The sequence below is a fragment of the Jaculus jaculus genome, chromosome 15 (assembly GCF_020740685.1).
Source record: "Jaculus jaculus isolate mJacJac1 chromosome 15, mJacJac1.mat.Y.cur, whole genome shotgun sequence".
In the NCBI taxonomy this organism is placed as follows: Eukaryota; Metazoa; Chordata; class Mammalia; order Rodentia; family Dipodidae; genus Jaculus; species Jaculus jaculus.
In genome coordinates, this window is record NC_059116.1 from 1,368,593 (window position 1) to 1,396,284 (window position 27,692).

The following is a 27,692-nucleotide window of genomic DNA, read 5'->3' on the forward strand; positions in this document are numbered from 1 at the left end:
TATAAAGTGGCTCATGCATCTGGAGTTCAGGTTTGCAGTGACTAGAGACCCTGTCACATTCATTCTCTCTCTCTCTCTCTCTCTCTCTCTCTCTCTCTCTCTGTCTTTCTTTCTCTCTTCCTTCCCAAATCAGATACATAAATAGGCTAAGCTAGTTCCATTCACAAGGCCCTAGTTCTATACTACTATCCCAAAGCTCATATGTAGAGTGAATGATAGCACTAGAACAAACCATTTTGTTTTGCCTGAACTAAGACCCAGGGGTGAGAAGTTTGAGTGTGCTTCTGTCACCATCAGTTCTTGCTACAGTCTCATGGAGGAAACAAAGGAAATGAAGAATATGAGCTGACCCACCTCCCAGAGACAGACTAAAGTCATAATTACCCCACAGTGAACACCAAGAACTCTACTGAGGAGGGCCTCAGGAAATGGGGACCAGGAGAGGGATATGAAACTATAACCAGTGTAAAAAATAATAAAAGAAAACATTAACTAAAAAAGAAAGAATGAGTAGATAGGAATTATCATTTACAATAATTATCTGAAAACACACTTCCACACAGGTACAGTAAAACCACTGTTAATGTCTGAGCCAGACCTTAGAATGTTTGAAACCTGTTGATGTGAGCATTCGCACCTGCATCAATAATAACATTACAGATATCTTTGCCTAGTTACACAATAAGTCTATGCATCTTTAGTAGCTTTAGTCTAGAGTTCCACTGGATTTAACAGTGGGTCTGCAGAACCACAGGAGAGAAGAATGTGCTTTGCTTTAGGAAACATACAAAATTGACATTCCTGCATGCATCCTTCCTGGGGTCTGGTGGGAATGTGTCCCTTTGTTTTTTCCTGCTTGCTTCTTCCTCCTACTCTATTTGTAGAGAGATTGGTCCCAGTCAAGTCTTCACCAATGAATGGCCATAGATTAATCCCAGGAGATATTCTCTCCCACAGAGAGATTGTGAGATTCAAATCCAAAATCTTTGGAGCAGTCCTGTGAAAGGCATTGCCTGCTAGTGTTCCTGTCACTGTTCTCAGTAACTGTGAGATTAGTTATGGACACCAAACAAAGCCTGGAGCCGGCTCTAACCCGCAACTAGATCCTATTCACTTCTTCTGTCCCTTTGCTGTCCACAGAATCCTTTTCAGACACTGAAAAGTGCTCCAAACGACCAAAAACATACAGGAATGCATACATATACATAGAGGGATCCTATCCTCAAGAGTCTTATATCAAGACCTCTTCTCCAATGTCTGTCCAGCAGGGTGTCAGAACTAAACTACTTCAGGGAATATTAACACATATATTCCAGTCTGGAAGTACAGAGAAGGCAAAATTAGAAGTCCCTCAGAAAAACTTTCCCACAAACAAGTAAGGAAATTAGGAACGTGGAAAAACTGACGAGATACCTGTCCCTTCCTCTGCCAATGGAGTCCCTTTCACTCTGTAAAACCACACCACCTTGACATGCTTCTATGAAACACCAAGGGGGCCCATTCCCTCAGGTCAGTAAGGCACTCATCTAAGACAGGCAACTAGGGACCTATAATGGTTAGAAGGCCTGGGTCTTGTCCTCCACTGAAGTCAGCCCATTACTGTTTTATCCCCAGGAAGAAAAACATGAAGAAATTGTTTATGTGAATACAAATATTTCCCTTCCAGGAATGGGAATCACTAAGCTGGCACAAAGCAAATCCACCTCACTGCCTCATCTGCAACCTCTTAATACCATCTTAATAAATGGGTCATATAATTCCATCATTTTGTAGAGACTGGTGTAAAATCACAGAGGTGGCACTTTGAGCACAGAAGCTTATGAGATATTTTTACTCCTTACATATTTTGGGTATCAGCAATTAAAAAACATATTTTCATGTGCATGATAAGCCCTCAATAAATACAGGCTAAGTGAATGAAATAGAGAAGTTATTGAAAAGAAGTTCTTTTTAGGAAGCAGATGTGTATTCAACTTTAAAATCAAAGAATTTTTTTTAGATTGGCCTCTCCCAAGATTTCCAGTTGCCTAGATAAAATTAAAACTGGTAACTAAAAAGAAAAGGCTATGAAAAGCAGACAAAATTGTACATACTATTATAAAAAAAAAAAGTTAAGTATAGACACACCCTCAGTATAAACCAACTGCAATGAGCCTGAACTAATTGGGCTCCTGCAGACCACAGCCAATCTGGGAAAGAACATGAAGAAGCAGGAGCTAACAGACCTGCTTGAAGGTAACTTTGGAACTATTTTGCTGAATCTTGAGAAATTTATTCTTACAAAACAAACAGAAGTACCTGAACACATGACTCTAATTAGCAGAGAGCAAGAGGTTGAAAGTTGAAAAGTTCTGTCACACAGACCCATCATTTTTCCTATCTACGAGCTCAGGAGGAGGAGGATGCTTCCTTTCTGTTCTGAGGGTTGCACGATGCTCTATGCACACTTAAATAAAGTACGCTGCTGCCTAAGTATCTCACCTTTGTAGGTAATCTAGTGTGGGGAAGAAAATCAATTGCATCTAATAAAAATGAATTTGAGGACGTCATTCTTCTGCAAACATCAGTAAACCTACTGCATGCTTATCAAGTGCATAGGGCCAAGGTAGGTCGAACAGACTTTGTGCATGTGTAGAAATGCTTAGCATTGACACTTTACTTATAACCAACCACTGTTAATCACATGATTGGTGATTTTTAAAATCTTCTTAAGATGATCTCAGGGAAGATTTCTAATAAGATGAAAAATAAAAGTGCATTTGAGCCACAACTTCTGATCTTTACACATCTATCAGAATTCACACAAAGTCAACAAGAGCAAACATTTTATATAGAGCTGGCTTTAGGTTCAATGTCATTAAAGAAAAATTTCATTTCATCCTCAGCTGAATTTTTCTAAGAAATTTCTGTCTCCTCATTACTAACTTTGAATTCCAAAAGTAATCTGAGTCAGTAATACAGTGGGATGCTGTTTCCAGCATCATTTTTCCTCCACCTTTCCCATGTTGATCCTGATGTCCTTTTTGCACTACAATCTCATCCTTCAGCATTAACCAGAACAAAAACAAAAACAAAAATATACCCAATTTTTTTCAGAAAGTTTAAGGCATTGAAAATAAAATATCTTATTCATCATAGACTTAATTTTCATGTTGCTAAAATAGAATTACAATTTTTTACATCTCTGGAGTAAACAGCTTTTCTTTTCATTTTCACCATGATATTTCATCAGTAATATAGGAAGGATCAAATGAGAGAAAGAGGCAGTGGTAGCTGTAGGCAGACATCATTGTTATCGGCCCTCAGTAGTTTTACCACATAATCAAGTTAGTTATTCCTCATACTTTATTTTAAGACAAAAGGGACAGCATAGTTAGCATTTTAATGGACTTTTAAGGCACTCACACCTAAACTTCCTGCTGGGCTGTATCTCTTCAGGGAATAAAATTATCACTGAAATTGGAAAGGAAAATCTCTAACAACTTTTCAATGGCTCCAGTGACTGACAGAAAGTAAAGCCAATGTTTACTCTGGGACAGGAGGGAGAATGGCACTGACATACAACACTAGCAGAACATGCAACATTTTAAATATCTAGAACATTCCATAGTACTTCACAGTGCCATTTCTGTGGGTTATTTGGTGACCCCCTTTGAAGTACATATCTTGAAACTCAGACTTACAAAAGGACTCATTCACAGGGTTTCACGTTGCCAAGCACCCAGGCAAAGAGACTGCTGTTTCTGAGATATCACATTAATTTCTGAAGAACAAAGGTTCGAATTTGATGAGGCTGAGAATAGCAACTGGCAGGCAGCACAGGATTGAGAAACCAGTTAAGGAAAACTGTCTGCCAGTAAGAGACCAACTCTTTCATGAAGATATTAAATCACTCTTCAGCCAGTGCAGCTCAAAAAGTAAGTGGAAATTGTGGAGACCTGTACAAAGAAAGTTAGTGATGGAAATGGAGGGAAACAGGCGATAGGAAGGAGAACGTCTATTCTGAATCAGAACTAGGCATCTTGGCTCAACACACTTCAGGTTTATTTGCACACTCGTTTTAGAACAAGTGGGGGCTGGGGCACCAAAGCGGATGAAAGAGTTATTTCTGAACAGACGGGACACCAGGATGGGGTGGTAAGAAAGCTATGGAGGAGTGTCTGGACTTGTGGATAAAGGAGGAAGCAGACATATGGGAAAATCTATATAGAAGAAACAGAGAGAGTGAAGAAGTGGCTAAAACAGGCAGATGGCTGGACGGTAAGGGAATAGCATTATGCGTGGGCTCTAAAGAGGGGAGGCGGCCCAGGAGGGGAGCACAGTGAAGGGGGAGAATGGGTCAGGAGGTGATATCTTGGAAAGTTATTAGAAGGTGCAAAAATTAGAAAGTGATAAAAATATATTTAAATATATTTAAAAGCTAGAAGGAAAATATAAAAGGTACTCACTTAAAAAAAATTACTCACATTGAAAGCAGTGTTCTAAATAAACAGCAAGACTTTTTTTTTGACAGAAGCTTGAAGAAGTTATAACTAATGACAACTAAAGATGCTGAAAGGGCCTTCTAGAAACAGACATCCTATGAAATTTTCACTAGATTGCAAGTGATGTTCCCTGGTAAGCTTTTTGAACTGAATACAATCTGGGCTATAACAGGGCTTCTTGAATCTACCCCTTAATGGACAGCAGTATTTGCTTTCAGCCCTGAGCATAGGGACTGTGTCTTGTCAGACTCTATATTCCCAGTATTTATCACTAGGCTTGGTATAGACAAGAATCAATGAATAAGTAGAGAAGAGAGGAAGGAGAACAATTAAAAGTTATTTCATGAATTCCAGCCAAGATAACAAGCAAGAATAAAGCTTTCCAAGTCACACATATATATACAGACATATACAGAGAAATGAAAATGTGTATAAATGTACACATGAAAACAGTAGTGTGATTATTCTCCTGATGATAGCCACTGCTATCCTATAGGGTGGTCCTGTCAGTGCTAACAGTCCTCACTTCAACAATTAAATTAATTAATGAATTAATAATTGATATATGTGTGTTTCTTATCTATCATGTGAATGACACATGACTTTGGTTCTCACTGGATAGCTTAGGATATTAATAAAGCCTAGAAAAAGTTAGAAAATGGGGTGTGCATGTGTTCTACTTGTCAAGATTTATTATGGAATTCATTAGTGTTTAAGAATTAAAACCCCACTTGAGACAATGAATACCAATACACTTTGCTTAATCTGGTAAACAGTAGGCATGACCAATCAATAGTGTGAGCAAACACACTGAGTATCATGTGGCATGTCTGTTTAGAAAAGAAAGTTTTATGTCTATTCCCTCACTAAATATGAAACTTGCTTCAGATACAAATGACTCAAATTTTGATTTCATGGGATAGTTAGGACTTGCCACCAGTAACTAACTTCAAGGTTGGATTTAGCCCTATTAATGAATTCAAACAAATAAGAAAGTAATTAGGAGTAAGTCCAGGGAGGTAGGTTCTTTCGGGTCACTTAAGGTCAGGCTCACAATAATCTTTATGATGTGAATTATCAATAAGCAGTAACTTGTGGTGATATAATTCAAGATGGGTTAAACAAGATGGATAAAATCAATCAGCATTACATCAGCCTTACCACCAACATGTTAACCTCTAATTCTAAGCCACAGTTGCCACCTGCAAACCTCGGTGACTACATAGAACCTGTACCAGCCCCTCCAAACCCTGAAAATAAAGCGCAGATACAGGGAGCTGGAATTTTTGTTTTGTTTTGTTTTGTAATGTTGTTATCCAAAGAATGCTAAAACCATAATGTGACCACCCCTGCTAAATACTGTTGTGTTGGACCTGAGCATCTTAAGAGTTGACCAATTTTCTCATAATTCAAATGTTAAAACTGGGAATGTCTAGATCATGCCACTGCAGGCACCTTGCAGGAAATGACAGTCTCCTCCAATCCTGAGGTTCTCAGGTGCCATTTATAACCCTGAGATCCAGACTTAATAGACTACCACTGATACCTCACTCTTTGCAAGAGTCGGCACATGTAGACTTGTGTGTATGCCTGTTCATGTGGGTACATGTTTATGTGGGTGCACATGGAGACCACAGAGTAACTTTAGCTCTTTTTCCTCAGGTTCCATCTACCTTTTGTTTGAGACAGGAGTCTCTTACTGACCTGGTATTTGCAGAGATTACAGTGGGTTCTGGGAATTGAACTCCAGTCCTCATTTATTCAGAATCTATCTCCCCAGCTCCAAGAGAAAAAAAAAACTCTAGTACAGGTTCCAACCAAACTATCAACAACCATGTCTTGAAAATCCTTAACTTAGCTCTCTTGGGATATATGTGAAGGTAAAACAAGAAGAAATCCTGAAAAATCACAAATGCCATAAAATTATGTAAGTTTCGCCATTTGTTTCCCTGTATGTTCCTATCTCCTTTATAATTAACTGACACAATGGAACAAAAAGTGGCTGCAAACAAAATACAACAGCAGCAAGGCTACATGTATAACTATCCTTAATATATTTCATGTTCAAAAACAAAACAAACTGCCCTGATTAAAGCCTGCCAATCAACAACCCCAGTAAAAGCTGCATGCAAACCAGCTTTCCTGGGAGTGTTCTGCTGCAGGGCACATGCCCCCCCCCCCACCAAGTCGTTATTAAAAGCAGGCGCAGGTAAAGCTCTCTGGCTTCTATCAAAGGGCACATCAAAGACAGAATATGTACCCTCACATGTTTAGAATTGCTATAAAACCTGAAAATTCAAGATCAATGCAACAGACCATGGGGACCCATAAAGTCCACAGAAACGTAGGCAGTGTGGTGTCTCCCTGGTTAATGTGAATATGAGAGGGTGCACTTTCTGGGCATACAGCTGGGCCCCATTAGTGTCTTGGAGCTCTCACAAGCTCACCCAGGAGCCTCTATTTGCAAGAGCTACAAGTCTGAGCTGGAAATTCGGGAGAAAGTATCTCCAAAGATAAATTTCCCAGACCTCATACTCTTACCTTTCACAAGGAAACATTTAGCAAACATGTACCTAGGAATTTCCATGTAATGATGTCTAGACAACTTTCAACACAAAAAGCAGTGTAGATTTTTTTTTTAATGGCCATTAATAAAATCCCTTGGAGACTAGCATTTTCTGATACCCCAGTGAGGTTTAAGATTACTCTTTTCATCATCGGGTTTCTATGTTCTCCCTCCAGCACCCCCACCCCATTTCCCAATGTCTCAGTTCTCTTTCCTTTGTACTTTCTTTGACAAAGTATTGCCAAGCACTGCCCCTGTGCCTGCAGAGAGTATGCAGGGATGCCGTAGGCTGGGCTCCCATGAACCTTACACACGAGATGGAAGAGAGACAAGGAGAGTAATTCACATTCAACAAATAAATACAAAACTGGGTCAGGTAGACAGTACAGTGTTTTTAAGAAAATAGAACAAGTAAGCATACTACGGTTGCTCTGCTGGGGCTGGGAACATAACAACAGCTGACAGGGTGTCTATGGAAGGGAGACCAGGCAAGCCATGCACCCTGTCCCTCCACTCAGTGGCCAGTCACCATCCACCCACTTCTTCACTGGAGGAAAACAGCTAGGGTTTCTGACACTACTGTCCACCCAGGCCTGACCCTCTCTAACAGAGGCTCAGCAGAGAAAGGGCTGGGACTTAAAGGTTCAGAGCTACCATACTTCTCCCTCAAGCCCCAAATCGCTGTGGTTCTTGCTAAATGAAATTCAGGTTTCAGTTTAAAAAGCCTGTTTTACAACTGTGGAATAGTACTTTATATTCCACCACAAACATAATGACATGGTGGTGAATGCAAAACAAACAAAACTAAAAGAGTGAGCCCTACTGCACACCCACTACAGTGCATCTTACCCTTCCTTTCATACAGCAGATATGCAAGAGGAATCCTTATCATCACCTCCCCGAGAAGGAAACCCAGGTCTGGCTTCCACTCCTGGTGTTCCTGCCCAGTGCTTCATGAAGGGACTCAACCAAAGCCAGCATACATGCAGTGAAGCATCAGGTTTATAATTCCCATTAAACTGTCCCTTGCAATCAGCTAAGAATAGTCTCCATGCATGTGTGCCACTTCAGGGTTGCAGCTCTCAATGCAGAATCATCTCGACTGGTGTCACTTAAGTCATGACTTGACACATTCTTCCAGGGGGCTCAGCACATTAAGATACAAAGTTCTGCATAGGTCGTCATGGTCAGGACCATTTCAGCTGCCATAATGAATTCAAATTCTGAACCATCACGAGAAAAAAATGGAAGAAGCCATTTGTTCCTATTCCAGTTTGGTAAAATCAGCCCAAAAAGGGAACAAAACTATGCAAACATAGGTTTTGAGAACAGCAATATTAGAAACCAAAACAGTAAAAACTATTTCTCTGTTTATTATTTTTAAAAAGCAATACAATGCTACCCAGCCTTAAAAATTATTTTTTCTTAGGAGTTGGGAAATGGCTCAGGAGTTAAAAGTGCTTTCTTGAAAAGCCTGCCTTCCCATGGTTTGATTCCCCAGTACCCAAGTAAAGCCAGATGCCCGAAGCAGTGCACAGGCCTAGAGCAGGAGTACACTGGCAGTGGCAAGAGGCCTGGTGTGCACACACAACTCACTCTCTTTCTCTCCCCTCAAAAAAATACCTTTTAAAAGTTTAGCGTTTTAATTGTTTTTATTGTTTGTGAACCATACTTAATCAATTGAGAAAGTGGACTATGTATATAAGTTTCCCTTAGAAGTAAAGCCTAAAGCCAAGAGTAAAGCCACCTTCTATTTGCCAAAGGCAAGTGCTAATTGAAAATGAAATAAAACATGAAATAGAAGACAGATAAAAATACACAGTTATGTCCTGGTCCAATTAGTAGGCAGAGATTGAAATCCACTATCAGTTCAAGGCACTCTATGAGTTTCAGTGTTAAAAATCCAAAGTAAAATAGTTGTAAAGTAATCTGCACCTGGTCTTGATAGTATAATCAACATCAGTTTCAGGAAAGTAATATTTTCCAACTGAAATCAGTCCAATAACAAGTGAGAACAAACCAGTAAATCCACAAAAGGACCTTAGTGCCTCTTTTATTTAAAAAAATGTTTCTACTTTCTCAATCTAAGATATATATTTTACATAAGACTATATTCATACTTTTTAGCAAACTAATCTGGCTCCAATAGAAAATAATTGAAGTTAAATTTCTGCTCACTACTCATATTTCAAGCAATCCCTAGACTTCAAAGTTATAGAGCCCACATTAGCAAATAAACAGAAATAATATTTATAGTAATATTTTGTTGTTTTATTCCATGATCTTCAAGGACCTTACAGGACATCTAAACTATAAGTCAATTTTTTTCAATGTCAAGTACAGAAAAAAAAAATTACTCTTGAAATTTCTAGAAACTCACTTCTCTAACATTCAAGTAAGTGTTTACACTTAGCAACAGTAGGGGAAAAGCGAGGACCAGTGAGCTATCAAACTTTTCCTTGAGCTATTAAATCGTAGCTCCATAGGAATAAATCTACAAAAGGCCAAAATTATTGTTAATATAATTATAGTAACTTAGTGACCCCCTAAATATATAAGTCTTGCAAAACTCAATGACTTTGTAAATTCATAATTACAAGCAATAGAAAATATTCTACAGAATAAGAAAATACAAAATTTACAGTTATTGGAATGCTGCCCCAGCAAGTCAAACATGACTACACTATCCTCAAATCCTGTTATCAGAAACACCAAATAGATTTCCTAAGTCTGAGATCTAAGCAATCAATCAAGCAAGCAAGAAAGCAATTTTTAATACTTCTGAATTTTGTTGCTGGCACAACTGAATAAATTTAGACAAAGAACATTCTTGGTGTCTTCCATCAGACATTAAGATACTTCCTGCTTCAAACAAATACAAATCATGATGGTACCAATATCTGTAAAACTTGTGCACGGGCGTTCTATCATTTGAGGCATACTACCTTCTTTTCTCAATGGTTTCCTAATCCCCTTGCTTCACTTTCTGGATCACATGCCTCCACTAAAGAGATTTTCATTCCTATAAAAATGGAATGGTGTGTGTATTCATATGTGTGTTGATTAAGGGAGTCAGAATGTGAGTGTCAACAGTTAATTAGCGTATGACCGAAAAGAAATCAAGGCTGGAAATATTGCTTAGTGGTTACTTGCCTGTGAAACCAAAGAACCCACATTCGACTCTCCAGATCCCATGTTAGCCAGATGCATTAAGGTAAGGCAAGGTCACACATGCCCACTATGTGGCATAAGCAATTGAAGTTCGATTGCAGTGGCTGAGGCCCTGGTGCACCAATTCTCTATCATCTCTCTCTCTTGCTCACTCTCTCTAAAAAAAATTTTAAATCATAATTCAGAAGTGAGAGAAGTTCCGGTGAGTATTTTTTAACTCACAGGACAGGCTACTGAGGTCTAGGCCTTTCCTGTTTAAGCAGATCACTTCACCGCCCACATTGCTAAGTCTTCCACAGCCAGGAGTGAAGCCACAAAGACTATAGCAGAGCTCGCAGGTAAGAAGACTATTCTGGTAGCTGGCACTCATTGGAAGGCTGGGTTTAGGTTATCTATGCACGTCTTTAGTTCAAATCAGGATAAAAAAGGGCAAAGGTGTGAGGAGTGGTTTTGTTGCCACTGGCTCAATTAATTTGCATTACTGGTAAATGAGTAAGCTGCCATTTGCCTCTCCTTTGCCTCACAGATGTCTACATTAAAATCAATGTGAAATGCATACATTAGGGTTCTACAGCCCTACCATGGTAAAACTGAACTTAGTTCTCAGAGTAAAGCCCAACAGTGCCCCCAAAACATAGACTAAAAAAAATAAGTCCTGACCATGCTCCCAGACCTTCTCAGTATTTGGAAGTATTTTTTCCTATCTCCTGGGATTATGCTCCATTCAAAGTCTTCTTTCTAAACAGGCTAGTATCTATCTTGACTGTTTGAATATATTTAAAAACATATTCTAACAAAGAAGTCTGACTACATCACCACAGTTGGAGCCTGAGCCAGCAGGTTACATGGTAGGAAGGACTATATTTTTCTTTCGGTGTCTGGAAGGGAACCAAAGGTTAGCATAACCAACTACTCAAGTCCACCAAGGATTCAGAGTTCTCCTAGAATGCAGAACTTTTAGCCATAGCCAACCTGACCAAAATAATAATAATAATAATAATAATAATCAATTTCCGGGCTGGAGAGATGGCTTAGTGGTTAAGCGCTTGCCTGTGAAGCCTAAGGACCCCAGTTCATGGCTCAATTGCCCAGGACCCATTTAAGCCAGATGCACAAGGTGGTGCATGCATCTGGAGTTCATTTGCAGTGGCTGGAGGCCCTGGCGCACCCATTCTCTCTCTTTCTCTCTCTCTGCCTCTTTCTCTCTCTGCTTGTCACTCTCAATAAACAAAAAATTTATTTAAAAGAGTCAATGCCCAATCCCAAATACCAAACCAAGGGAAAGTAGCAGGATGATTTGAGTAGTGTTACACAAACCACATGCCTACAAGCAATCCTTCAGCAAAGACTAGTTACAGAGATGAACCACAATTCAATGTCTGTACTCTCTCTAGATGGCTATTTTTCTAAAGGAAGTATAAGAGGACTTCATATGTTAAAATGAAATAATGAAGAGTCAGTATTTCTGAAAAAAACAAACCCTGCAGATTGAAGAACTCACTGCATGGTATATCCCACAAACAAAGCAAACAGATTCCTAGTTTCAGCAACATGATAGTCAAAAATAATACTCCTCCAAATACACACACACCCACACACACACACACACACACACACACACATTCTAGAATTAAATATATAATGAGGAAAAAAATAAAACAGACAAAATTCAAAAACATTAGATTCTAGAGCCAGAGAAGGAAATACAAGACGTGAACACTAATGGAGGGTCCCATAGGCAGGCCCTACCACTCCTATATAAACCAGGGATTTAGAAAGGCTGTGGAGTCTTCATCACTGACTTAGTGAAGGATCCAGGAAACACAATCTAGTGATGTCTCTTGGGAGAAAGAAAAAAAAAGCTGCCTATGAGTAATCAAACTTCTGAAACTTTTCCATATGTACTTGCAAAATCTAAATTTATACTATTAACATAGTTTGGGAACCCCAAGCCATAAAATTAATGTAACAACTAATGCCAGACCAATAAAATTCCCAGTAAACTGGCAGAAACTAACATAACACTACTTTTTAAGAACTGTCCCATAGCCCTGAGCACATGGAACCACACAGAAAACAAATATGTCAGATTTAGATGAGTTCACAATCAAAAATTAGAAACATCTGCAAAGAGATCAACGGAAGTCTAGTCAGCATTAGCACAAAACACTGGCATCCCAAGATCCTGACTAAAGGATGATGACCTAAAATGTTAGTATAGTGCTGAAGATATTGCTCAGTGGTTAAGGGCACTTGCTTGCAATGCCTGACAATCTGGGTCTGATTCCCCAGTACCCACTTGTACAGCCAGAGGCACCAAGTGGCACATGCATCAGTAGTGTGGTTTCAGTAGCCAGACACCCTAGCAATGGTTTCTCTCTCTCTCTCTTGCTCTTTCTCTCTCTCTCTCTCTCTCTCTCTCTCTCTCTCTCTCTCTCTCTCTCCCTCATTACAAATACTAAATAAAATAGTTGAAAAAAGGCAAACAAAATATTAGTAGAGATAAAAGAAAGAACAGACATTACAGTAAAGAGACGAACTTGAAACAGAACCAGATGGAACATTGATGGCTAACTACTGAAATCAGAAAGAGTTTGGGCTGAACAGATTCAACACAGTGCAAACAAATAAAAACAATTGTTTAGAAAAACTGACGCAGAAGTGTAGCAAAACAAATACTAATATTTATGACCAAGACCTGTATTACCACCAGTGTAATTGTGTGCTTGTGCACATGTGTGTAAGAAATGTGTCACTTCGGGCAACTGTGGTGGTGTGTGACTATAATTGCAGCAGTTATGACTTACAAGGCTGAGGTAGGCAAATCACAAATTCAAGACCAGTCTGAACCACAGACCAAGCTTTTAATTAACTCCATGACATACTATTTGGAGGTCTTGAATTCAAGAATACCAGATAAATAATAATAATTCACAAATCCCCCTTCTCTCCATAACTATGACAAAGTTCCTATTAAATACTGTTCTCTCAATTTCATTATGCACATTATTATCTTTAACATCATTTAACCTTTAGATGGCATTTCACATGGCAAATTGCATTTTGAATGTTGTAATCATGATTGTAGGAGAAATCATTTTTGCACAATTTTTATACATTCTATCCTACTTCACCTAATTTGATCAAAATCACTATAAGTTAGAAAAATGTGATCATTTTGATCTGCTAACCTCAAAATATTAAGAACACAGACACCTATAACGTCTGCTTTATTGGTTAACAAGGTTTTACTCTGCCCCTGAGCTGAATCTACAATCAACATTATATATATATATTTTTATAAAAATGACTGTAATGAGGTGACATTGGATTCTAGCCCATTATTAAATCTGTGCTTAAGATAGCTGCCTATACATAGTCTAAGCATATTTCTCAGATAACAAGCCAGCTACAAATCCTATTGTTTTAGAGTGGGCAGTTATAAAATAGTTAATTTTTAAAAAGTCCTAAAAGATCAGTTTTTTAAAAAGCATATCTATCAGCAACTTTGCTTAAAAAACTATAGTATTTTCATTTACAAAATAATGCAATTGAGAAGTATTCTTCTGCTTATTGGAACAAAATGGATCATACCATGTTCATCCCTTATTATAAAGCTACATTTCATGCCTTATGCCCTTATTATGGCTCTAGCTAATTCAATATGTCAAAGGAAGTGAGACTTTTAACACAGAAAAAAAAATATTTTTCCACATTGGCTCAAGAAAAACTGAGACCACTATTAATCTAGACCTTTATTTACTTATGCAGCTGTAATTTTGAAGGGAAAAAAAAAAACAACTCTGAATATAACTGAATGAATGTGTTGATAATTAACATGAGGTTGTGTAAGGCTTTATGCTCAAATGTAAGGAACAAGCGATTAGTCCAGTAATGTTGAGTATCTTTAAATGTGAAGGTGTGAAATTTTGGTTTAACAAGGTGAACATAAAAATACCAGATTTTACTTTACTCCTTATTTCAAAAGATAGTTGGGGAAAATATATGGTAGCAAAGAAGTCTTTCTTAGTGTCAGAAGTCTTCATGTTTAAGGTTTTCATTCTCTACTGAAATCTGTACATGAATAGAATCACATAACCACATGGAGTCTTAAAAGCTAACATAGCCAGGTGTGGTGGCTCATGCCTTTAATCCCAGCACTTGGGAGGCAGAGGTGGGAGGATTGCCGTGAGTTCGAGGCCACCCTGAGACTCCATAGTGAATTCCAGGTCAGCCTGGGCTACAATGAGACCCTACCCCGAAAAACCAAAAAAAAAAAAAAAAAAAGCTAACATAAACTGGGCATGGTGGCACATGCCTTTAATCTCAGCACTCAGGAGGCAGAGGCAGGACGAGACTACATAGTGAATTCCGGGTCAGCCTGGACAGGAGTGAGACCCTTCCTCAAAAAAACCAAAACAAAGAAAAAAAAGCTAACATATTTGATTCTTTTTTTTTTTAATTTATTTATTTATTTATTTGAGAGTGACAGACACAGAGAGAAAGACAGATAGAGGGAGAGAGAGAGAGAATGGGCGCGCCAGGGCTTCCAGCCTCTGCAAACGAACTCCAGACGCGTGCACCCCCTTGTGCATCTGGCTAACGTGGGACCTGGGGAACCGAGCCTCGCACAGGGGTCCTTAGGCTTCACAGGCAAGCGCTTAACCGCCAAGCCATCTCTCCAGCCCCATATTTGATTCTTAATGAAAACATTTCTTCTACATAGTGAAAAGGAGTGTAGCAAGAGAATCTCTGTATTTTTCTTCTTTTCTATAAACTTTTCTATATTTTATTTGCAGATTTAAGGAAAGGAATCTACAAATTAGTGACCAAACTACTGTGCATACTCGTAAGGGTTGTAAGAAATTACAGTGATAAGACCAAAAAACTTACTTCATATTTGCTACATGGGTTAAAAATTTACAATATATTAATCAGTAGTAACATTCCTAAAGAGGCTCAATGTAATCTAAAAACAGAAGACCTGCCTCTGACTTAATCTTCTCACTATTTTCACTTTACCATCCCTCAGATATAATAATGATATAAACACACACTTTTATGAACACCTATGTCCCACAACATGCTGCTACCACATCCACAGTAATGACAAAATTTCTAGTCATGAAAGCTTATCAATGGAAAAGTCAAAGAACTTTGTAGAAATCCCATCAATGCCAATAGAACTCACTACAGTTTTTAGGGACCTTGTTGGCATTTCAATTTGTAGTTTAAAGACACTCAATGGACATAATTTGAATATACAGGAATAACTTAAAACTTCTTTTTCGTTAAGATTTTATTTTATTTCATTTATGTATTTATTAGAGACAGAGAGAGAGAAAGCAGGCACATCAGGGACTACAGCCACTGCAAACAAACTCCAGATGCATGTGCCACCATGTGCATCTGGCTTACATCGAACCTGGAGATTCTAACCTAGGTCTTTAGGCTTCACAGGCATACACCTTCACCGCTAAGCCATCTCTCTCGCCCAAAACTTCTTGATTAAATATAATATTAAAGTTATTATCAGTGAAAAACACACTACCTAATACTTTAAATATCAAAATCTCCTAGCCACACCTCATCTGCTATTTGCCAAGCACTGAACAAACAGGTTCATAGACTGCCTGCTTGTATGCTTTCATAAAAGGAGGACTTTTTGTGTTCTGTTAAACAGCCAGCTGACTATTCCCATTTTACAGAGGCTCAACCTATTTGACACGCCCATTCTCAATTGGAGGTGATGCAACTGGTATCTCTGTGACTATGGAGACCACAATAGATGTGTAACAATAATGGAGTAGGGTAGGGGATCCAAGACACAGCCCTCTTAGCTTTACTCTCACTTAGTTGCTACATACCCTGAAGCCAGTGATTTAAATTCTCTGTGCCTCACTTGTCTTAGATGTAAAATGGGGATAATGTTATCAAAAAGGCAGGGAAGGATTAAATGAGACTGAGATAAGGACCTGCTTTGGCTAATGCTAGGACATGGCAAATGCTCAACAAAGATAAAGTTTCTCCTTATCTTGCCCAACAAAAATTCCCTTTCACAATATAGCATGAAAGTAAAAAGCTCTCTTTTTCTATTAGAAAGCAGCAGAAATCAGCCACAGGCTGCATGCATCAAACTTGTCAAGCTGTTCCACGTCCATTATTCTTTTTTATTATATTTAAGGCACTTAAAATAATCTCCCAGTGATTTATTCTCCTTTTAACTAGATGCAGTAATTAGAATATCTTTTATGATACAGCAGAGTTTTCATTTCAGTCAAGGTGTGACTGTTTTAGAAAGCCACTGTTCACTGAAGATATTACAACCCAGAAACTAACTGCTTTTATTCTCATCTTGAATAGAAGCACAAACACAGAATGGAGGATACATGGTGAATTTCTATAGCTGAAAGAGGAAAACGCTCAAGCAAGCGGGAGCCAATAATTCCCAAAATACCTTTTATGAACTGAAAAGCAGATACGTATGTTGCCATGGCATTCGGCAAAATTAATACATTTGAAATTTGGATTATGTATGGAAGAAATGTCTGGTAAGTTGTTTTTCCTTCCTATCATGCTGGCATACAACCATTTTCTTAAAAATCACCTAATATCTATTCCTCAGAATTAAAAAAACTGATGGAAGCAAAAAGTTCAGTATGTATTTGGGATCCCAAGTAAAAGCAGAGACTACGTATTAATGTCACATTGTCAAGCGGAGGAGGCTTGCATTACACCAATTCCTTTGAATATGTTAACAGTGCTGTCTGCACATGTGTCAAGACTCCAAGCCTGGCTGTGTCATTAGCTAGCTGGGTTAACTTTGAGTAAGTCATTTCTCTGAGATTCAATTTCCTCAATTGAGAAGTGATCACTTCAAAAGGAATATTTGTTATGCACTTCCTGTGTGTAAGAACTGTTTAAAGTGCTCCGTATGTGCTTCCTCCCTCCATGAATCCTTAGAGCATGCTGAGGACCAGAGTTTCATTATCACTCCATTTCTGAGAAAAGCCACAGAGGTCACAGAGAGTGAGATAAGCCACTCTGGAACTATGCTTCCCTGATCCTAAGGATTGCACCAACTTTTTTTTTCTTTTTCTTTTTTTTTTTTGGCCTCCTTATCTAATACTTAAATCAAACTGTTTCTAACATTCCTCAATGAAGAAAACTTCCACAATTCCATACTTTCCCTTTTGAGGACCTGTCTTCATTCTTCCAAAAATTATTTTTAGTCAGAAATTAATTAGCATGCCTTCTTATGCATACCTATTTCCATACAAGGATGAAGCTCCATAAGAATAAAATAAGCAGACTCAATATGCAAGTCAATTCTTAAAGGTACAGCTGAGTCCTTAGAAAACCAAAGGTAAATAAATACTTTTTGCCCCAGGGTTCAAATGTAACACTCTAGAGAAACAAGTATACACACCCGCTGAGTCAACTGGGTAGACTGGCAAAAGCTAACCATAAAAATAATCCAGATCTGCTCTCAGAGGGCTTATAAGGTTTCTGATAAGATTTGAACTCAAAAGTATCTCTAGAGTATTTCCCAGCAAGCAAGAACAATACCTACCTATAGGTATAACTAAGGCACATTATGGATAATACAGAATTAAGCATGTGACTGTACTTAGAGACAGTAAAATGTACTTATATTTAGACCCAGTCTCCACAAAATAGACCCAGTACCCAGTACTCTGATGACACATGACAGTTTCCTCATCTACAAGCGAGACATGGGGTCCTTCGTGAAACAGTTGTAAAGATCAAGGCTCCTGCTATGGAAGGTGCTTAGAACTGAACCTGGCACATAAATGCCACCTAGTATGAACTGATACTAGTAATGTGCATGTACAAGGTATTCTCCACACATAATCACACAGAAGTTTTCAGTCATTCATAACAAAACAAGCAAAATGTACCAAGGAAATGAATCTTTGTTCCTCAATACTGATGAGTTGCACCACTTCACCTGCACACTGAGTCACAATAACCTCTCTCTGTCGGATAAAAATACCAGGAAAGAAGGGGGCTGGAGAGATGATTTAGCGATTAAGCACTTGCTTGTGAAGCCTAAGGACCCTGGTTCAAGGCTCAATTCCCCAGTACCCACATAAGCCAAATGCACAAGACAGTGCACGTATGTGAAGTTCATTTGTAGTAGCTGGAGGCCCTGGTGTGCCCATTCTGTCTGTATCTCTGCCACTTTCTCTGTTTGTCGCTCTCAAGTAAATAAAAGTAAACAAAAAAAAAATTTTTTAATACCAGGTAAAGGGATACAGCAATAATTAATGAAGACATAGCATTCCTATCTCTACAAAACCTATGCTATGACATGAAAATTACCTTTAAAATAATTTCACTAACTGTTTTTTTTTTGTTCTGTCTCAAACTTTATGAGTTCTAGTCAGGGCTGCCCACTGTTTACTATAGATTTGTACTGGCCTCTTACATTTAATCCAACTTCAAATACAAAAGGACACTGAAATTTTGTAAATATAAGTGCAGAAACAAGAATCACTACAAATTAGATGTTTAAAAGTTATATGTAGCTAGGTGCAGTGGCACATGCCTTTAATCCCAGCACAGAGGTAGGAGGATCACAGTGAGTTTGAGGCCACCTTGAGACTACATATGAATGTGAATTCCAGGTCAGCCTGGACTAGAGCAAGACCTTACTTCAAAAAAAAAAAAAAAAAAAAAAAAAAAGCTGTATGTTATATAAGTCATTTCAATAAGCAAAGTATCCTTTATTGGCAAAACTGCTTTTAATCTGTATTTTCCTAAGTATCTTCACTGCAAGCACTGATAACAATAAACACTGAAATGTGGTGATGGTACAAGACCAAGCAGCAGTCAGGTGAGTAGGGTGGGCCACATTTCTATTTTCCAATTATAGGAGGTAAACTGGAGGACAGAAATATAGATAAAGTTTAACTTTTAAGAATCTACAAATAAGTCTCCAAAATTAACCAGATGCACAGTATGTTCCTATGATCGAGTATCAGCAACCAAAAGTAGGTGAGAAAAATAATAAATTTTCAGCTTTGAAGGCTATAATAATATCACCATTATAATTCATCCGAATACATCAACACAGGCTTTACATTAACAGCCTTACTTTCAAAAATAGACACAGCACTACCATAACATTTCATACTTTCAGTGTTTGGGAAGAATGTCAGGGAATGCTCCTAGCACGTGTTTCCATCAATCAGAGAAAGTAAAGGGAGGAAAAATTGGGGTAAAGAAACAAGGAAAGAAAACCACAGATCCCACACTGTGTGGGCTGAGGGAGGGTCGCGGCCTAATTCCTGAGCAACATTCTCCAAAGTTCCCTGCCATTTTTTTTGACAGATTCCAACAGCTGTTGAGTCACCAGTGTTTGAAATAGACAGGGCTTTGCTTCTAAGTCACTTCTGCAGCTTTTGAACTTCAGACACCTGATTTGCTAAAAAAAAAAAAAAAAAAAAAGCAGATGTCTTCTCCCCTCTAAAACCACACTTCAGTGTAGTTGAATGGTGCTTATTCAATGTCTCTTTAAAATATGGTGGCATCAAATAATATTCTATGACCAATTTCTAAGACTGTGGCTGTATGCATTTTTATAACCTAGCATAAATTAGATACAGTATCTATCAAGAGACTTCCATTATTATATTTCCAATAAAATATTCTAGTCAGTTAAAACTCCATTGGTCACTTGCTAACTAAATTTATTAAAATGGACATCCTGTCTATTTTTAGGAATTGGATCCAACAATGTACAGTGTCCACTGAAACCTATTAGAATCCATGATGTGAAGAACTGGGAAGATCCTTACATACAGACAGATATAAGTGCTCCTAACAGAATCTTGTCTATACTTGAACTTCCTAAGGCATTCATACTTACTTCCTAGGGCATTTTTTGGATACAGTCTTTAAAGGTGTGGTGAGAAAATTCTGGCCCAGGGGAATTCAGCTCAGCCCAAAGAGACTGACAAACAGTGCTATAAAATCCTGGGCTCTGTGACCTACCACTCTCCTTTCCAGACCTCTTCAGAAAACAAACAACCATTTGTGCAGGGACTCCATGGTATATAAAAACAATAGTGAAGACATAAAATAACAACCCTGTTTTATCAGTTTAGGCCAGAATTTACATTCCCATCCAAAGCCATGGCACTCATTCTTTGCCATGCTCCCAGGGAGCTGAAAGAAGTTTTGTGACCTCATCGCCCCCTCAGTTCAAGATGCAAAGCAAGTCTCTGTATGTTCAGTAGTCAGAACAAGTCTGTGTGATGTCTAAATATGCAGACATGTAAAATTTAGGTTAAGATCTGAATCCCAACTTCTTGAAATAGAATAATGTGTGAAATGATTGGCAGGGCACATCACACTTGGTGTTTCTTATGGTTAGCATGAGGGCTTAGGGCTTTGCTTCCTTACAAGTTTGCAAAGTAATCCTATAGAGGAATCCCATTCCACTTAGGTAGCAATCTGCATCTAGGGGTAACCTCCAAGCTGTGGTCAGCTACTGGAACGATTTGCAAAGTAATTACTTTCTGTGGCCACATAGATCTTACCAAGAATGGAGACAGAATAATTTATCCTTTCTGGGTTTTGGTGGCTTGCTACCAAATGCGAGAAAAAGTTTGACCCCAAGTGCTTCTGCTTTCTTCTGACTGTGACTTTGTGCATTAATCTCAAGAACATCTTTTATACTTGATATAAAATTATGGAGCCAATTGTGAACTGACCTTCTACAGCTACCAATAATGATTAAGTCAGCCCCAGTCCAGATGATGCTTTTGAAAATCAAGATCTATAATTAGACAATAATCAAGTTCAATAAAACATGAACTTTTGCTGGGGGTGGTGGCGCACGCCTTTAATCCCAGCACTCGGGAGGCAGAGGTAGGAGGATCACCGTGAGTTCGAGGCCACCCTGAGACTCCATAGTGAATTCCAGGTCAGCCTGGGATAGAGTGAGACCTTACCTCAGAAAAACCAAAAAAAAAAAAAAGAACTTTTATAATATGTCAATATAAAACTAAAATTATATAATGCATAACCTGCATTCCATAAATGAATACTATCAAGGGGCCACTAATGTTGGAACTTTTAACTTTCAGTACTATAGGAATCTATAAATTCTTCAAGTTTGGTATCTAATTACACTAGATCTCTCACTCTACTTTCTCCTAGACACGTATAGAAAGAATCAATCTTTTTTTTTCATATGAATGTGGTATATCTGCATGTGTGTGCAGGTGCAAATGGATGTGTGCATGTGGAGGCCAGGACAAACTTGAGTGTTATCCTCAGGAACTCATCCACCTCTTTTTGAGACAAAGTCTCTCACTGGCCTGGAGTTCACGAACTGGGCTGAACTGGCCCACCAGTGAGCTACAGGGATCCTCCTGTTTCCACCTCCCCACACTAGGATTATAAACACACACCACTATGCCTGGCTTAAGATTCATTCTTTTCTAATCTGTGTTCCTAAGAGTAAGAAAAATGAAATGCATTTCAATAATCCAAGAGAAAACTGCTTTAATAACCATTTGAGTAGTTTTCTTTTGCATAATGGCACCCAAACTGGGTGCTATTTTATCTAAAGTAAATATTTACAAGCTTGTTCTCTGGGACTCCTCAAAGACAGTAACTTTGTATTTGGCATTACATGGAGCTCTTTGCTATCCAGGCACTATTTTCCTGACCCTTTTTCACATCCAGCAATGCTATCCTCCACTCTCACTTTGTTGGTTAGGGTTATGGGGTCCCTGGTAGTGTGCTATTAAGCTGAAGCTTATTCAGTAGGTGTGAATGTTTCAGTTACAGCCTCTTTTTCGGTAAAATTACACAGGCCAGAAATTTGGTCTTGTGTGTGTGCAGTAAAGCACCACGTATACTGACTGTGTTACATAAATAATGAAAATTAAATTACAGGATTTTAGGGACACATTCCAAACAATCCATTTTACTGCCAACTATGCTGGGCGCATGACCAGCTGTGGAGAAAAGAATGTCCCCCTCCTCTTAAATGTTTATGTATTCCATTCAATTAATCCAGATAAAAGTAGATTGAGTCAAGTACCTATCATGCTTAACCTTCTAAAATACCTGCATTGAAATCATTATGCTTATCCCCCAAAACTTCTTTCATATTTACTGCTACACAGTTCTCAATGAAATGTCCATTCTCTTCAATGTGGCCAAAGCACCACTGCCAGAAAGTACCTTACTTATGTGGTACATACCTTCAAATACCTTGAAAATCATTCTCCTACACTATAGTGGGAGTTAAATAGTCAATTACATCTACCATTTTTCTGTGTGTGCATGGTCACGTATGCAGCACACATGTGTGTGCACATGCATGTTGTGGCCAGAAGACAACTTCAGGTTTATCATTCATCTCCTTTGAGAAGAGGTCATTATGGGCCTGGAGTTCACAGATTCATCTAAGTGGCTAGGCAGCAAGTTCTAGGAATCATCCTCTGTTGGCCTACCAAATACTGGGATTACAGGAACAAGACACCATATCTTCCTGGAGTACTGGGGATCAATCTCAGGTGTCAGGCTTGAAAGATAAGCACTGACTGAAGCATCTCCACAGGCACAAACTGTAGCTAGTGTTTTTAGAGCTTTCAATATACATCATTTCAGTCTGGATTCTATATGGGCTGGTTTATTTACTCCTTGATAATCCCACAAGTAAATACCTTTACTCATGCCATTTTACCAATGAGCAAATGGACCCAGAGAAGTAGAATAACTTTTCCACCAACAGCCTAAGTATACAACAAAACCCCTCAGCTTCTAGACAAACCCATCAACCCACCCTAGGCAAAGTTAGTTTTCATATTTCCACCTGTATAAGAAACCTTCAATGTTTCATCTGACGCCTCATGGCTCTCTACCTGTCGGCTTTTTGTCACTCACTATCCTGCATATGGACTGACCCTCACACTTGCCAGGCTACTTCCCTCAATTTATTTAACATATGCTTCTGACTATGAAATCATTCTCAAAGGTCTGAAGAAACAAAAAATGCTAAAAAGCAGATGTAAAAGAAAAAGCACAATGAAAAACAAGAAATCCAAAGACCCTCAGCATCCTTTTCTATTAAAACAGGAAAAGAAGACAAGAGGGAGGCAGACTTGAACTTAGTCACAGACTGCAAATGTTATCAAATAGCAAATGTCAATTTCTGTCAACTCTAGGAAATCAAAGGTACTCTCCAAGTTACTGAAACACAAAGATAATTATGTTACTTTGACAATAATACACTAAAGCTTTTCCAAGTGCAAAACAATCTTAGTTTTAGATATACTCATCTCATCCTACTTAGCATCTTTACTTGGACCTATGTATCCAACCATGCTACAAGCTTCATGAGGTCAGAACTATTTTTTGTCTATCTTTTCACACCTTTCATAAACTAGCAGAGAGCTTTACTCTGAAGTCCACTCTCAGAAATGATGGTTAAAATGGAAGTAAATTGAATTTCTATTATATTTCATGTAAGTCGTGACTAAAATTAAGACCACAGATATACAATATAATTTATTTTTAATCCTAAACTTAATGACAGGAAAGACTTTACATCTATGTCAGAAAATTGACTACTACATTTAGATGTCTCCCACAAGATTAATTTACTTTAAAATAAATTAATTACTGGATTGTGACTGATTATTCCAACTCTGTGCATATGCTCCACCACTGACCTCCACACCTATCCCAGCAATTATTCCAACTCTCAGAAAGTTTTCTGAAGGTTATCATTTGTGCATTTCTTCCTTAAAAAAAAAATGAGGCTAGTGGGGGAAGGGGGTGTGTTTTGTTTGTTTGCTTGATTGCACAGAGAAGAAAAAAGATCAGAACACAAAATGCACTGGTGCTAAAACTGAGCATGAATTTGAAATAAAGCATACCATTGCTGTATTGGTTTTTACATGTTTATTTAATGGCAGCAGCTCAACTGAAGCATTCTACCATGCTCACAGACAGCTCAACTTCAACCTCTCCATTAAAGCTCATTTCATTCATTGTTACTTATAATGTGATCTATGGGATCATTTACAGGATCTCACAGAAAGTTGAAATGTCCTTTGATGAGAGTCATTCATTACATAGTGAAACCAGAAATGAATGGTATACCAAGGGAAGCAATCATAGTACACTTAAAGCAGAACACAGAACCTCCGGGGTAGGGGCTTGGGAGATGGTTCAGTGGTGAAGGTGCTTGCTTGCAAAGCCTGACAGCTCAGGTTCAATTCCCCAGTACCCTTGTAAAGCCAGATGAACAAAATGGTGCACAAATCTACAGAAGGCCACGTTATACCCATTCTCATTTTCTTTCTTTCTCACTCTCTCTCTCTCTTTCTCTCACTCTTCCTCCCTCCCTCCCTCCCCTCTCTGTCTCTCTCCTTGCAAATAAATAAGCAAAAGAATGTTCAAAATAGTCTAGACACATTGCTACTCATATTTGTACTTTTGTTTATCAGGCTCTATTCCCCAGGACCCATGTTAGCCAGATGCACAAGGGGGCGCACGCATCTGGAGTTTGTTTGCAGTGGCTGGAGGCCCTGGTGCGCCCATTCTCTCTCTCTCTCTCTCTCTCTCTCTCTCTCTCTCTCTCTCTCTCTCTTTCTCTCTCTCTCTGTCACTCTCAAATAAATAATTAAAAATGAACAAAAAATACTTTAAAAAAACACAAATGATACGAACACAAAATATATTATGTGTCAAATCCTGCGTCCAGTATATATTTTCACTATTTAGTAGTTCAAAGGAAGCTTCTTAAAGAAAAAGGCATGGTTTATTTTTTTATGAGTGACAACAGCAAAATTCTATGCTTGCCATCAACCAGTGTATTTAGATAACTTTTTAAAAATAACATCACATATGGCTGTTGCTTAATGCCCTCCAGCTTTGCTTGCTAACTTCATTCAGGTAACAGTATTTGCTTCCAATAAACCCTTCAGATCAAGACTCACCAGGCATTTGACAGGAGAGAAGACAAGGCAATATGGAGTGAATAATGACTATGACTTCTGCAGAGAGACCCTGCAATGCCCTTCAAACTGCATTGCTCACACACTGCCTTTTCTCTAGGTGTACAGAGGGAGTGCCCTAGAATGCTTGGTAACTCACACCAAATAACATATCTTCCCAAGCTTTAACATCAAAGGTATTTCCTATACCAGCATGCACATACATTTTAAGATTTCAGTGGCAACTTTCAACCAAGTCCCCAAGCTACTGTGTGTATGTATTTACATTCTATCTGTCATCTGGGTGGAAAGGTGTATGTAGTTCCACAGTCTACAGAGAACAGAACAGATGAATAAACATTAGGGATAAGTAAGATGATGCAGCATAATGTTCAAGGTATGTGACATTCATAGCTGCTCTGAGCATATTTGGTCTACCAAGAAATTAGTAAGCTATTAAATATTTAAGTTGTAAATAAGTTTTAAGTACCTTAGTGGTATATTTTCAGATAACTGTAGGTTCAAACCAGTAGAATTGATCCATTTTCCATTAACCTTAAAGAAGGTGGCAGGGATGACAGGATGGAGAAAAAGATAAAAGCACATGTTCTGAGCTCACCAATACAAAAATCATATGTGCTATTAAACAAGATTTTGAAAACTTAAAGAAAACTTAAATAAAATAAGCTGGGAAATATAAAATTATCTAAATAAAACAAATGTGAGAAGTGACTGAGTTTTAAAAAAGGATTTATACAACAGCTTTTAGGAGTAAAAGAAAATCCAAGATCAGCAGAATACATGGGAGACATAGAACCCTAATGCCACTTTATGAGGCTATCAATATTGTAAAATAGATTCTAAAGAGTAACTGTAGTCCGTTGTGCACTTATCTGTCTAAATGATATTTATAAATGTATTTCCTATCTTGAGTTTATATAGAATAAGTTTGAGGCAAGTATGCATCATTTTGGGGAGCAGGAAAATTATTAAAGGATATATAAGACCAGTTTTATTAGTAAAGGATACAACTGGAATCCTAGCTTTCTTACAGACTTTCCCCTGGCTTTATATACGAAAGTGGTAGTGTCTCTGTACTCCTAAAGCATTTGAAATTCTTAACATAATCTTTAAATTCTGCCTTATATTTATGTGTATATATTCTGCCTCTACTTAGGCATGTCATTTACAGAACCTCCTTGGGTATGATTTCTCATGTATAAAATTCAAATAAACTACTTTTAAGGGTTTAAAGTATTAAAAATATACCTATTAAGGCACCCTGAAATATCAACAAAAACATGGCAATGACCATATTCTTCTGAGAAGAAAGCAAGACACCTATGTGCAATACACGTACACAACTCCAGGGGGTGCAATGCATTCGCTATGGAATCCCATATTGGTTCAATCTTTCCCACACACTGGATCAGACCTGCACACACATGTATGTCTCTAAAGAGATTTGTGAACGTGACTTCTGTAATTTCTCAGTTATTTAAAAAAAGAAGAAAGAAAACACCATCCAAAAGGTTAATACCAACCATTTAGCCAACAAATAGCTGAGGCGGCCTATTAAAGCAAAAAGCTGATGAGTGACAGGGAGCCACAGCAGGGTTTCCTTCCCATTCTACCTTGAATTCAAAAATACTTCGGTTTGGTGTCTTAATTGCAGGTTTTTTTGGGTTTTTTTTGTTTTTTTTTTTTTTTTCTGGTGGGTACTCATGCTCTAATTATGTTTAAATATTTCATGAGGAAAAGATAGTCTCAAGAACTTTGCTCTCCCTTATGTCTCCTTTCCAAATGTTGTGTCTTTTTTAATAACTGAACTTTAGAGGCAAGTGATGGACTAAGGAACACATCCTGCGGACATGAAAATCTCATTTATAAATTCACTCATTATGAACACAGAAAAGAAAGCCACCACTTTAAGAAAAAAAGAGTTATCTAAATGCACTGGTTGATGGCAAGCACAGGATTTTGCTGTTGTCACTCATAAAATAATTAGGGCACTAGTATACCCATATAGCCAGTGCCAAAAACTTTTAGTGACTCAGCATAAATGGGTACACATCAGATGATAGTATTTTCAGAAATTTGACTTTTACCTAGGAGAAAAATATGTCAAGTGGAGAAATGATTTGATAGTACTGGTATTAGAGACATGCAAAAACTATGAATATAATATTCCATTCATTATAATGCATTTCATCAACAACCTGACTGGATATTTATGTATTTTGCTTATGTTCTCATAAAAATTGTTTGTCAACCTATAAGTGCCAGAATTAAAGCTTTAAAACTCTCCATGAAAACTGAGGTAGAGAAAAGTCCCTAATCCTTCCTTCTCAGTATGTTATATCAAATGTCATTTAGTAACTACATTAGAAAGCAATTACAGCTTAATAGCTGTCTAAATCCATTATCAGTGTACATTTAACCTTTCAATATTTAAAGATAATATTTAATTTGAGCAAATTAATG

The 27,692-nt window shown here is 38.0% G+C and overlaps 1 protein-coding gene across 8 annotated transcripts in view; it reads right to left on the minus strand.

The window, feature by feature from the left end:
* Tcf4 (transcription factor 4) overlaps nt 1–27,692 on the minus strand; it is a 349,556-nt gene that overhangs the window by 290,053 nt on the left and 31,811 nt on the right. The window lies entirely within an intron of this gene.